Here is a 13,176-nt window from a genome sequence, read left to right on the forward strand (position 1 = left end):
TCTTTAAAGCAGCAAAATATTCCACCTCTGATTTAGAATAATAACCTTTGAAAAATTAGAAACACTGTCATCCAGGTAAGTGTGTGTATGTGTACATAGTGGGGGATGCTTTTCTATCTCTTGGTATATTTTGATCTATCATGTACACTGGAATTCATTTATTCAACTGATTATTCAAGTAATATTCAAATAATGCCTAGTATCTACTAGAAATACAGTGGTGAGCAATACCTATAGGATTTCTGTTCTCATAGAGCCTCATATACTTCAAAAGTTATTTATATTTATGAGGTTCTTTGCCCCTACTGGGTAAAAAAAAAATAATAACCTTCCACCTTTGCTTAATTATGCTCTGGGCATGTGTAAAGACTCAGTGAAATGCATTTTATAGGCCAGAAACTTTGTGGTTTTAGATATATTTCATCCATAGCTCAGGTCTATCTATTGATATTAGATCAGTCTGGTACTTTTAAGATAGAAATAAAAATTGACCTACCTCTTCCTTAAGCAGATGATTGCAGCTGTTCATAAGGTCCTTGAGTCTAGCCTGTCTGCCTCAATTTTCAGTAACATGCCACCCAATATGTTCCTTATTAGTGCATATGTACATGTATGGGTGTATATGTATATATATACACACTGTCGTTTGGATTCACCAGCTTTAGAAAAGTGGAGGAAATGAATGCCACTTCATATTGTTTTAGTAGTGGAGTTGTACAATTTAATTTATTCAGATAGCCCCATGTTTTCCAATTAATTGTATATAGTTGTACTGCTAATTGATAAGTCATTTGAGAGGAAACTGATTTACCTAAATACATACATATTTACGACTACCTATTTTAAGTTTTCCAAAGGTATAATCCTGGAAAGAATACAGAATTATTGCTTAATTTATCTTCTTACTAAAGGGAAGGGCTCTACCTCAAACATATTTTACTTCGGATCTAATAATGCTGATGATATAGATTATCCAAATAGAAATTCCTATAGTGTTTAAGACTGAATGAACATTTAACAACTGAAGTTCAGCAACATCGACATTCTCCAGATAAATCTATCAGAATTAGTAAGACATGGAAGTAAACTGTTTTGCCATGAGTTTGTTACTCATTATTGAATTTAGTATTGCTATCTAGAACTTTAACTATTTTAGTTCTTAAAACTATCTTTGTGTTGCATCATTTCTTCTGCCTAAAGAACCACCAGGTGTTTGTACTAGTGCTCCTCATTCTGTTATTGATAGCTCTTTTTTTTTCCGGGACTGAAAATTTGTGCAGGGCATTTCTACCCTTTCTGTATTGTATATTGCCTCTGTATAGTACAGTAGAATACAACCACTTTTCTCCCAATAATGAAATATTCATTGTCTTTTTTTATGAAATTCAGTCCTAGGACTTCAGCTATTTGGGTTTTCTAATGAATGTCTAGTGACAGATTAACAGTACTTCCTCACTTGTAGAACAGCTAGGTGATGTGCCATCTTAAAACTAATTTGAGTAGCAATGTCTTAGTCTTAACAAGTCACGAAGTTTTGACTTTTGTTAGCTTCAAATCTTTTTTCATAGAACTCTAAACCACATTGTCTTTCCTCTTTCTATTTCTAGAATACCAGAATTATACTCCTGGTAGCATTTAGGTTGAATTTCACTTTCTCTTCATTTTGTTGTTAGACTGTAGAAAGTTGATGATAAAATCCAGAAAGTAGTTTGAAAAAGAATAATGATCTACTCTTTCCTTTAGTTCTCTGCAAGGCTATCTTCCATGTATTTGCCCTGTTTAGTGCTGTATGTATCAGAGATATAGGAGTAGTAAGGTATGGTTATCTTAATACTTGGATTTTTCTTTAATGAAAATAGTAAACCTTAACTTTTTCATGCTAATTAGGTGTATATAGTAAGTAATTTTATTCAAAAAAGTGATTTTATTCTCTGAGGTGAAGGTAACTGTGCTTAGACTAATAAGATATAAAAATGATTTATTGTTTATAAAAAGTAATTTTTACAGGGGCACCTGGGTGGCTCAGTTAAGCCTCCGACTCTTGGTTTGGGCTTAGGTTATGATCTCGGGGTTGTGGGATCAAGTCCCACCTCGGCTACCTGCTCAGCTGGGAGTCGGCTTGAGATTCTCACCCTCTCCTTTTGCCCCTCCCCCCTGCTTATGCATGTGCATATGCATGTGCGGGCACACTCTCTCTCAAATCTTTTATTTAAGATTTTATTTATTTATTTGACAGAGATAGACACAGTGAGAGAGAGAACACAAGCATGGGGAGTGGGGGAGGGAGAAGCAGGCTCCCCGCTGAGCAAGGAGCCCGATGCAGGGCTTGATTCCAGGACCCTGGTATCGTGACCTGAGCCGAAGGCAGACGCTTAACAACTGAGCCACCCCAGGCGCCCCATAAATAAATCTTTTAAAAAAATGTTTTAAATAATTTTTACAGACCTACTTGCCTGGTTACAGAAGCAGAAAAAAAGGGAAATAATTGAATCACCTATATTTTCTTAATGATCCTAAATTAGACATGTATCTAGCTATTTCTGAGCTTCTAAAGTAATCATGCTATTTGGTGTTTTTTTTCTCATCTGAAAGTTTCGATCTTTACGAGGTTACACCTTCATTTTATGTTTTATTGTCTTTAGACCCTCTTAGGCTACTAAATCCTCAGATTTACCAAATGGAAAACTGGTGTTCAGAAGTCAAATGACTCAGAACAAGTGAAGCAGAACTGAATGGTGAGATTGAACCTGAGTCTGAAGTTTGAAAACACATCAAGATCCAGTCTTCTTAATAATATACTTACTTAGAGGGTAGAAAGACAAAAAACTACTGGGTGCACATAGTTTTAATTTAAGATCACCAGTGACTTCATTTAGGGCTAATCAGTTACCTCATAATAATGTAAAATAGTGCTTATTAAAGAATATTAATAGAATTTTTGCTGTATATTAAATAGTAGAAATTTGTCTTACTAATTCAGTAGTCATTATAAATCCTAAACTTAGAGTGTATTTTCTAAATTTACTCTAGTAACTCTAGATTACTGCCTAGAATTACTTAAAACTCACTTTGTCAGGGTGTCTTTAAAAGGGTTTTCTTTTTTCCCCTTTGCATCTAAAACTTTTGATGTAAAATTACCCAAACTTTCTGTTACTACTAAAACTGAAATAAATGAAGCAAGAGAAATATGAAAATGTGAAGCAGGCACTTGACCCAAAAGCACAGTTATTTACATCAGTGAGATTATTTTTTTAAAGAAGTTAAAGTAGGTTGGTTTCCTTTGACACCCGTTTTTCTCCAGACTCCACCTTATGTGACAGGATGGTAGTGGTTTCCTCCCTAAGTTATTCTTCTTACACCTAAGAATTAAGTATTAGCCTCACTCCATGACATACCACGTTAAAATTAGGAGTTGTCTTGTTTACTTCTTCTTTCGCCTCTCCCACAGGTAATTTTTCCTAAGATTCCACCCATGCTTTGTACACAAAAGGTCAGCAAATATTTGATTTATTTCATTGACTTATTAAATATATCAAAATCACACCCAGGATCCCAGGGTGTGGTACTGCAGACGTCAAATCTCTTACTACCCTACTTCTAAACCAGTCAGTGCACACCCTTTTTCATATGAGAAATAATGACAGAGACAATCTGACAAGTAACAATGGGGCTTCCAGAGCCAAGGGTGATTGCAGTTAAATTAAGTCTTCACTGTTCTTGACACTTCAGAGCTATCTTCTAGGAATACTTGCTCTCCCTTGTTAACAAAACAGGGAACAAAACTTCAGGGACCTCACTTTTCATTTAGTTCAGCAGTTGGTACCGGGAGCTGTACCTGAGGCAACACAAGTATTTGAGTGACCCCGTTTTCTACTTCATGGATTGCACACAGGAAAGGTCAGTAATTTGATTCACCACTTTTTTTGCTTCAGTATTTTAGTCTTGAGTCCAGGTAATTAAAGAGTAATTTTACTTCACTTATGTATTGTGATCCCACAGTTTGCTTCCCACTGAATAAAATTTAGCTCTCTGCTAAACATGTAAGATGGGCGAAGGGTTACCATTAAGAGAAGTGGGAACGGATCAGCCCCCTGCTCCATACTACCAGTCAGGACTTTGGCAGACTTCCCGCTTTTTATGATTCTAACAGAAGAAACAATACCTTTTGGTAATGAGAGGAGGATCACGCTCTGAGTCACTGTCAAGGGAGGACTGGCCAGGTAGAGGGAAGCTTGAGCTAGGCTTCTGCCTTGAGAGGAAAAGCAGCTTCTAAGTGGTGTGTAGTTCAGCCCTTTGCCTAGTGCTTGTTTTTTCCAAGTCTCTCAGTAGCCCTTTCTTCATTTTCCTTCTACTCTTCCAAGTCCCAATTCTTGGATGCATAGGAGTGACTGTTTTTACCCCCAGGTAGTTTGCTGGCCCTAGAGTTGCAGAGAGGAAAAAATATAGTCTTGCCCCTGGGGAACTGAGTGTTTAGGGAACACTCCTCTAATTTAACTGTAACAAAGCTGACGACAGTCTTCAAATATGTGAAAGCAAAATGGGCAATGAAGGGCTTCAAGAGCAAAACTCAGACAACAGATGCCTGTTCACAGAGGTAAAGCCCTGCCGGTGTACTGTCCAGGGCAAAGAAAGTTTCCTTTTGGAGACTAAGTTTTTTATGAGATTAGAATTTGAGAGAGGTCTCCCAGTGACTTCTGTAATGATAAGTTTTGTTGGTAGTATTGGCTCACTATTAAGCCCATCTATTGAGTTCTTGGTTTCATTTATCAAATATTTCAGTTCTAGAATTTCCATTTGGTTATATTGTATAATTTCCAGATCTCTGCAAATGTTCTCAGTCTTATTTTTTTTACATCCTTAAACATATTAAGTATAGACGTTATGGAATATATGTCTGCTACCCCCATTATCTGGACCACCACCACCACCACCACCGCGGGTCTATTTCTATCAGTCACTTCTTTTGGTATTCAGTTACATTTTCTTGTCTTCTTATTTATTTTTTAATACCGTCTTTGGCAGGAACATCACACTTCTTGGTAGTCTTTTGAATAGGAAAAATGAATCTGTGTCTCACCTTACAGAAACCATAAAATCTGTGCTATCCCGAGTCTGTGTAACCATCGACCCAAGCACCCCACTGACCTGCTGACTGGCCTCCTAGTGAAGTGAAGAAGTTACACAGAGAGGTCAGCCAATGATTGTCCTCAGAGAGCCAAATGAGAGAGGAGCCTACTCTGATTCCTGTGATGTGTATAATACCCACATTGTACTAACTAGGATTCAGCCTAATCAAATCTCTTCATTTTAGGTACTCAAGGATGAGCAAAACCCACATGATCTTAAAGGATAAACTTGTGTTTAATGCCTTAACAGTCATACTTCAGTGAGGGCTCCATGAACTCAAATTTAAGCCAAGTACTAAGCCAGTAGCTTACATTTCTTCAGCACCATTGAGTCTTAGAAGCACACCATACACTGCAGGCTTAGCTGACCTCAATTCATTAAAAGCCAGATTTGGAGAAACTTCTAGGTATTCATCTAGATAGTAAAATTATAAGGGTTGGACCCTGTGCACTTCTGAACAGATACTGTCTCAGCTCTAAAGGAGTTTCTAAAGTTAAACATAGAAGGCTGCAAGTTCTCAAATTTTAAAGTCAAGTCTTAAAATATAGAATACACTCCAGGTCGGGCTTTTCTTGCTGGAGTTAGAACCTTGATGTTGTATCTCTAAGGACTCCCTGAAACAGTTAATGGGCTGAGACACCCTCACACCAACAAATCGATAGTAATGTGACATACTACACTTGGGGAATAAGCACAGACCCTTTGACTATATTAACTTTGATTTTGTATGTTAAAGCCACATGCCTGATAGCATTTCAGTCTGATAGGGTAGGTTGGAATTACTGCTATTCACCTACTCATCTGTTCACTATCCTGGTCTTGATCTTAGAGTAGGGAGATAAATTGAGAGCAAAAAGTAAAATTACCAGTTCAATTTTATGAGCATTATATTAAATGACATCCAAGAGACAATCTTACATGAAGAGATATTAAGAATAAAAACAGATTTGGGGAAAGGTTGAATTACATATTTAGTCGAAAATTAGATGACATTTTAGATGCACAGAGAGCAAGAATTATGTCTCATTTATCTTTGTATCTTCCAGAGATTTGCAGAGAGTAGGTCATTCATAAGTATTTGTTCAACTAAGAGGATCTCAGATTTGCATTAAGTTTCATATTGTAGCATATCCATGTGCCTTGGTCACAGTCCAAGGGGTTTGGGCTAGATTTATCTTTGAAGACTTTTCTAGCCCTAAAGCTAATCATCCTATTACGCCAGTTTTTCTTACATTTCAGTGTGCCCAGAAATCACCTAGTACGCTAGTTACAGCGCAGAATCCTAGGCCACATAGGTCAGGAGTGGGGCCCAGGAATCTGAATCTTCAAAGTCATTCCAGATAACTCTAATGCAGACAATGTGAAGCCTCACTTTAGAAGCCTTGAATTATACTATATAGTCTCATGTTTCGTGTTTGCTTAAAATGTAGCAATTTATTGTTATCACTCTAAAGAATATTAACCTCAGATGATTCTCTCTAAAAATGTACATTTTATATTTTTAAATATCTTTTGAAGCCAAATTTTTACCCAGGATGAATAGCACAGGAAACCAGAATCTTTCATGCACCTCTTACCCACAGAGAGCCTTCTTGATTCCCCACCACATTTAAGAGCACTTTGCGCTCTCACTCTTTAATGTTGGGTTAAGAAGTGCTCTTTGCAAATTATCCCAATTTCCACAAAAACCAAAGGTATCAGAAGACCTAGAAAATGTTTATAGAATTGTCTACTTTGGGGCATGAAATAGACATTTAGACACATGAATCTGACCTATGTCTTAACATCCAGACTGATTCTACCTTACCCTATTCTTAGATAACTGTTATTCTCTCTAGGGAAGTTTTCAGATACTAGCTCAGCATCAGTGTCAGTTCCAGCCAAATTAACACTCTGAAAGATGCAGAATGGAGGTCCATGGGTCAGGGCTCTGGCTGCTCTGCAGAAGAGCCCATTCTTGTCCTCAGGAGTAGCTCTTCCAGCAGGGCTGCCTCTCAAGGCCATGTTCCCACCTCCCACTGCAGACCCTACAGAAGAACTAAGATGAATTTTGGGAGAATAATTTCCTTGAATCATTTTTCTAAAGATGATGGAATATTCTTAAATGTTGCTAATTTGAACTTTGAAATGGCTCCATTATTTTGTAAGTACCACATCCTGGATAGCTAACTATGGCTGACAATCTACCCCTTGTCTTGACTGCACCCAAATCGTGTCTAGTGCATCAGAGAAGGAAATGAATTTGATGCACTTACTGTCTCTCTGAATTTTTCACTTTTCTGTCGTTAGCTTTTATAACTCTTCTTGGCAGATGAAGTTGAGACTTGAAAAAGAAAATTAAAGCTCATGATGAAATTTGAAAATCCAGTAAATTTCTGGTCATATTTTAAACTGCTAGATCATTTGCTCATTCTTTATTTCTCAAGCTAAACACCAGAACACACAGATACACCCTCTGCAGGCATAAAGACAGACACATCCTCAAGGTTGATAGGACTAGTTAGAACCTTCTGCCAGCCTGAGATGAGCATGCAGGAAAGTGGTCGGGAAGTGGCTGTGGAATTCACGCCTCTGGGGAGGTAGAGGGACAGCTTTGTGCTGAGGCAGGCATTGAACTGTAAGGTGGCCCTAACAGAGGCTTACACTGGTCTCAGGGAAACTCTGAAACTGGGATGGCCTTTCATTCTTGTCCTGCTTGGGGCAAGGCTGCCTGGGCTTCATGCACCAAAATTTACCCATCACTGGATGAGGACTGCCCAGGGAGGAGGCATGATCTTGCACAAGGTAGCTCTCATCAGCCAAAGGTAATTCCCTGAAAGGAACTTGGCTGAGAGCCCTCAGCTGCCAACCCTCCCAGCAGCTGAGGGATGGGTGCCTCAGACTTGAAGGAAGGACTGGACCATACCCCACAGTGTCCACTACAGAACCACAGTAAAAACGTGGACATGAAAGCTTACCTCGGGCTGCTGTCTTCAGGCCTTTATTTTTTGTTTTGGTTTGGTTTTTCAAGATTATCCAGACATTCCTCCTCTCTCCACTCTTTACACTTTGATTTTCAGTACTTTTAAGTTTTCCCAAGCTAACGATTAAAAATCAAGCTAAAACAATACTTGGCCTAAGACTCCTAAAAAATACTCTGGGTAACTAAGAGGTGGGTAGGCTTTGCTCCAAAGGAGTCATTTTCTGAATCAGTTTGGGCTTCTGAAAAAAGTCAGTTGCGTTTAGGAGGCAGGGAAGGTAGGGGCTGCCTGTGCTGGGTGATTGGAATGGTCGTGGAAAGATTGCCCAGGTCCTGCAGCTCTGAAGTAGTCTCCGTTTATAACTAGCTCTGAACCCCTGTGGTGCTTACTATCAGTGTCCCTCACCTGGCCCTTGGAATGAACTGTCTCCTCTTGTTTATCACTTTGTGTCTAACGGGAATTCTCAGGCGTGACTGCCTGGTGCCTCCAACCCCTCGAGGTCAGGCCACACTCCTGATTCTCCATGTCCGTGCCCAGGGCATATATGACGTGTGAAGCTGACATTACTCCTATCCTGGTTTTTGCCTAATATGGGAAATAAGTTATACCTAATCGAGCTTCAGTAAAATACCTAACAGGTACTAACACTTTCACCTGCAGATTGCTAAATACTGGCTGATAGCAAGATTGGAGGATGGGTGAGAGCCACTGGGATAAAGGGGTGCTTGAACCAGGGAAGTAGATGGGCAGCTGTGGTAGGCAGAATTTCTAAAGTAGTTGCCCTCCCCAAAGATGTCCCATCCTAATCCCCAGAACCTGTGACTATGAGAAGTATCACGTCCATGATTCTGTTGTGATAAAGCACAGTTTACATATAATAAAGGGATCATCCTGCATTATCCAGAGGGGCCCAGTGAAATCACAGAAGCCTCTACAAATGGAGAGCTTTCTCCAACTGGAGCAGAAAAGGAAGGCAGAGAGCATGGAAGAATGTGCTGCACTGTTGTTGCTTTGAAGACGGAGGGGACCACGTGAGAAAAAAATGTGAATGACTTCTGAGAACCGAGAGAGAACCCCAGCTGACATCCAGCAAGAAAACGGGGCCTCAGTCCTACAGCTGCAAGGGACTGAATTTTGCCAACCCCCTCAATGAGCTTGGAAGTGTGTTCTTTACCCAAGCCTCCAGATAGGAGCCCAGCCCCGGCCATTCCCTACATTTGGCCTGAGACCCTGAGCATGGGATGCAGCCTAGCCTGCCTGGACTTCTAACCCACAGAACTGTGAGATAACACGTTGGTGTTTTAAGCTACTGAATTTGTGGTAATTGGTTACTACAGCGATAGAGAACTAGTACAGTAGCCAAGATAACAAGTCTACTCAGTATTTTGAAAAGCGCTGTTTCTCTGGGGAAAATGAGAATTTTTTTTAAGATTCCACGTGTAAGTGATACCATTCAACATGTTGCTTTGGCTTATTTCACTTAGCATAATGCCCTCCAGATTTATTCATGTTGCAAGTGGCAAGATGTTCTTTTTTATAATGGCTGAATAATATTCCTATATATGTTATATATATTCTTCTCTCTGTGTATATTCCTATATAGAGACATTTCAATCTATATATTCCTATATATATTAAACGGTGTGTAGACACACACACACACACACACACACACCCCACATTTTCTTTATCCATTCATCTGTCGATGGCTACTTCAGCTGTTCCCATGTCTTGGCTGTGGTAAATAATGCTTTTATGAGCAGGGGTGTGCAGATACCTCTTCGAGATACTGATTTCAATTACTTTGCATATATACCCGGGAGTGGGAATGCTAAATCATGTGGTAATTTAACTTTTGGAGAAACTGCCATATTATTTTCCATGACATTCTCCCTGTGAAAAAAGAGAGAAAACAAATATGTTAGCGCTGATGATGATGAGGTGAAGTGAGGCGAGGGATGTGTTAATTATCTCGACTTTGGTATTCATTCTACAGTATATATGTATACCAAATCATCACATTGTACACTTCAAATATATATGATTATATTCATCAGTTATCCCTCAATAAAGTTATAAGTAAATATTTTAGAAAAAGAAAAAGGAAACTAGAATCTGCCTCTAAAATCAATCTGGTGGAAGAGGAGGAGGGTAGAGTAAGATCCAAAACTTACGACGCGCACCTATATGTGCTGGCTTGAGCTTCGACTTTATAGTTGCCTACCCATTTATTTCTAATACTTATCCTATGTGGCAAACACTGTTGTTATCCCAATATTATAGCCATAGGCTCCCAACTGGTGTTCAGAGAAATTAACTGATCCAATGAGTTCTTAATCCTAGCTGCACACCAGAATCACCTCATAAGCTTTTAAAAAAAAAATCCAGTTGTTCAGGCCTTCCCTCTGACCCACTCAATCAGTGGAATCCAGGCCTCTGGCACTTTTTAAAACTCCTTGGGTGCTTCTGATGTAACCCAGATGATGTTTGGCAACCATCTGTTTAAAGTGTGGTCCATGGAATCCCCTAGGGCTAGGGAAGACACCAGTGGTGGTCTCCTGACAGCCATCCCCTTCTTCCTTTACAACAGAACTGCAGTTATGTTCAGGTGACAAAGTGTCTAGCCTTAAGGGATACATCACAGTTGTCTGAATTTTACACTCTAGTCAATCTCACCTTTCACTTTCCCAAATACTTCCCATCTCTTCGCACCTAGAGGCAACCAGTAACAGTCTGACCAAAAACATCTAAGTAGACCCTGCCTGGAATGGGGAATTTCTGGGAAAGATTTTACTTCTGAAAAGGGATGAAAATGCCCAAGGAGAGCTGTCTGGTACCATTCCTTGGGCATGGTAGTGAGAGGATTTGCTACTGGGAGCGGCAGTCCTCTGTGGCCATGAGGTGAGCCGTCTAAGATGAAAAGCTAACATGCTGAGAAGTTAGAGCAGAAAGAAAGCCCGGGACTCTGATGACACCACTGAGCCTCAAAAACCCTGGAACAATTATTAGGAGACTTCATACCATGTGAGATAATTAGATTATGAGTATTTTGTTATTACAGTGAAAAGCCTTTCCAAACACACACAGGACTAATTTAGAATACAAATCAGAATTTCTGCTAATGGAGCCTAGATTACTTGCATTCTGCGCAATCACCCAATTCACTGTGCCCTGAAGTAAACACACTGATCCAGGATCACCTATCCAGAAAATGATGAAACTCCTTCTAACTGGTCTGTTTTTTCCACTTTACTGTGCTGCAAATGAATGGAAAAACATCTGTATTCTTGTTACTACAGTCCCCATGGGAATGTTGGTATTAGTTATATCAGAAAATAAGAAGTAAGGAAATAACCTGAAGGAAACACATCTACAAGTTTTTTGTTAAAGAAAAAGTCTGTAAAACCCATATTTGCACATGAACTGGGAAGTAATGGGTATGTGGGGAGGGGTGGTAGAGGTGTGTGGGGGGGAGTGAAGACAGGGCTCACTTTTCATATTAATTACAGAAGACCTGCTGAAGGGTAGTAGCTTCCAGAATCTCTGAAAATCTGCACAGTAATCAGTTTATATGATTTTTCTTTTTTTTAAAGATTTTTATTTATTCGTTTGAGAGAGAGCGAGAGAGTATGAGCAGGGGTAGAGGCAGAGGGAGAAGCAGACTCCCCGCGGAGTGCAGAGCCTGAAGCAGGGCTAGACCCCAGCACCCTGGGATCATGACCTGAGTTGAAGGCAGATGTCTAACTGACTGAGCGACCCAGGCACCCCTATACAACTTTTAATAAGTATGTTAACTCTGCATATCAGAGTACACCCTAATAACCTAGATATAGAGAGAGACACAATCTCCTTATCTAAAATTGCTTCCAGAGTTCTCATTTAGAGTGTCTTTGTGTCTTCATCATGACCCCTAGAATTGTCTCTTGATATTTCCCATTTGGAAATGATTTCCTGCGTAGTAAGTTGTATGTGTGCTCCTGAAATGAGTAGCCATCTCCTTTTTTTTTTTTTTTAAGATTTTATTTATTTATTTGACAGAGAGAGACACAGCGAGAGGGGGAACACAAGCAGGGAGAGTGGGAGAGGGAGAAGCAGGCTTCCCGCGGAGCAGAGAGCCTGATGCGGGGCTCAATCCCAGGACCTGGGATCATGACCTGAGCTGAAGGCAGATGCTTAACGACTGAGCCACCCAGGCGCCCCTAGCCATCTCCTTTTTGTTCCTTGTCGTATCCATAGTGTAAAGCATAATGCTTTGAACATAGTAGGAGGTATTGAGCCAATGTCAACTACAAGATCCAAAAGACCCAGCAGGTGGACACCTTCTAAGAACTGGTGTTTTGTGAGGCACCTGGAACATACCATTACATTATTCTCTCAGATGAGGCCAAAAGCAAAGCACTGTCCTAAAGGTCACAGAGCTAAGCAGCTGCAGAGCCAGCTATCTGAATTTATTCCTGTGTTCTTTCTCTGGGTTCATTCCTCAAAATGCCCAAATCACTCTTCTTTAAAATCAATCTGAAATAAATGTCCCCTGTGAAGATTACATAGAACAGCAAGTAACTACCCTCAACAAAGAACATTCTGCCATCTAACAGAAAAAAAGCTCAAATGTGGGTTTCCCTCATATAATTACAATTTAATGTCCTTGATATAGAGACACATAACTCTTATACTGTACATTATATAAAGCATAATGACTAGGACATGGAAATTTAGTATCCATTCACCATGTTAATGGATCAAAGCACAAGTTTTTAGACCCTTTTTCTCTCATTTCACCAGATTCCTACCCCGGTTCAATGTTTTTCCCCAAGAATCAACATCTCACTAAATGTACAAAGTAAGTCTAGCCACTTCCTGTCTCACATGGGGCGCATCATGGACTTTAGTCCATAGTGGCTAACAGTCAAGAGAAAGACTTGCAGAAATGTCCTTAAAATGTGGATGAAATCAAGCTTGGTCAAAAAGCCTGGTCAAAAGGAGCTGCCATTTTCCCATCACCAGTGAGCCTAGCTGTTCCCTTCGAGGACATCACTCTAAAGTCCCGTTGATCAATCTGGGATCCCTCTTATTTTAGAACAAGAAGACC

General features: G+C 39.8%; 1 protein-coding gene across 1 annotated transcript in view; it reads left to right on the plus strand.

Annotated features, from left to right (window-relative positions):
• Positions 1 to 3,137, plus strand: part of C1GALT1 (core 1 synthase, glycoprotein-N-acetylgalactosamine 3-beta-galactosyltransferase 1) — a 36,391-nt gene extending 33,254 nt beyond the window's left edge. The window contains exon 5 of the mRNA XM_035723239.1: positions 2,643 to 3,137. The gene's annotated coding sequence lies outside the window, so the exon portion shown is untranslated. The remainder of the gene's footprint in view (positions 1 to 2,642) is intronic.
• Positions 3,138 to 13,176: the final 10,039 nt, after the last annotated feature.

This window comes from Zalophus californianus, chromosome 12, assembly GCF_009762305.2.
Source record: "Zalophus californianus isolate mZalCal1 chromosome 12, mZalCal1.pri.v2, whole genome shotgun sequence".
Lineage (NCBI taxonomy): Eukaryota > Metazoa > Chordata > Mammalia > Carnivora > Otariidae > Zalophus > Zalophus californianus.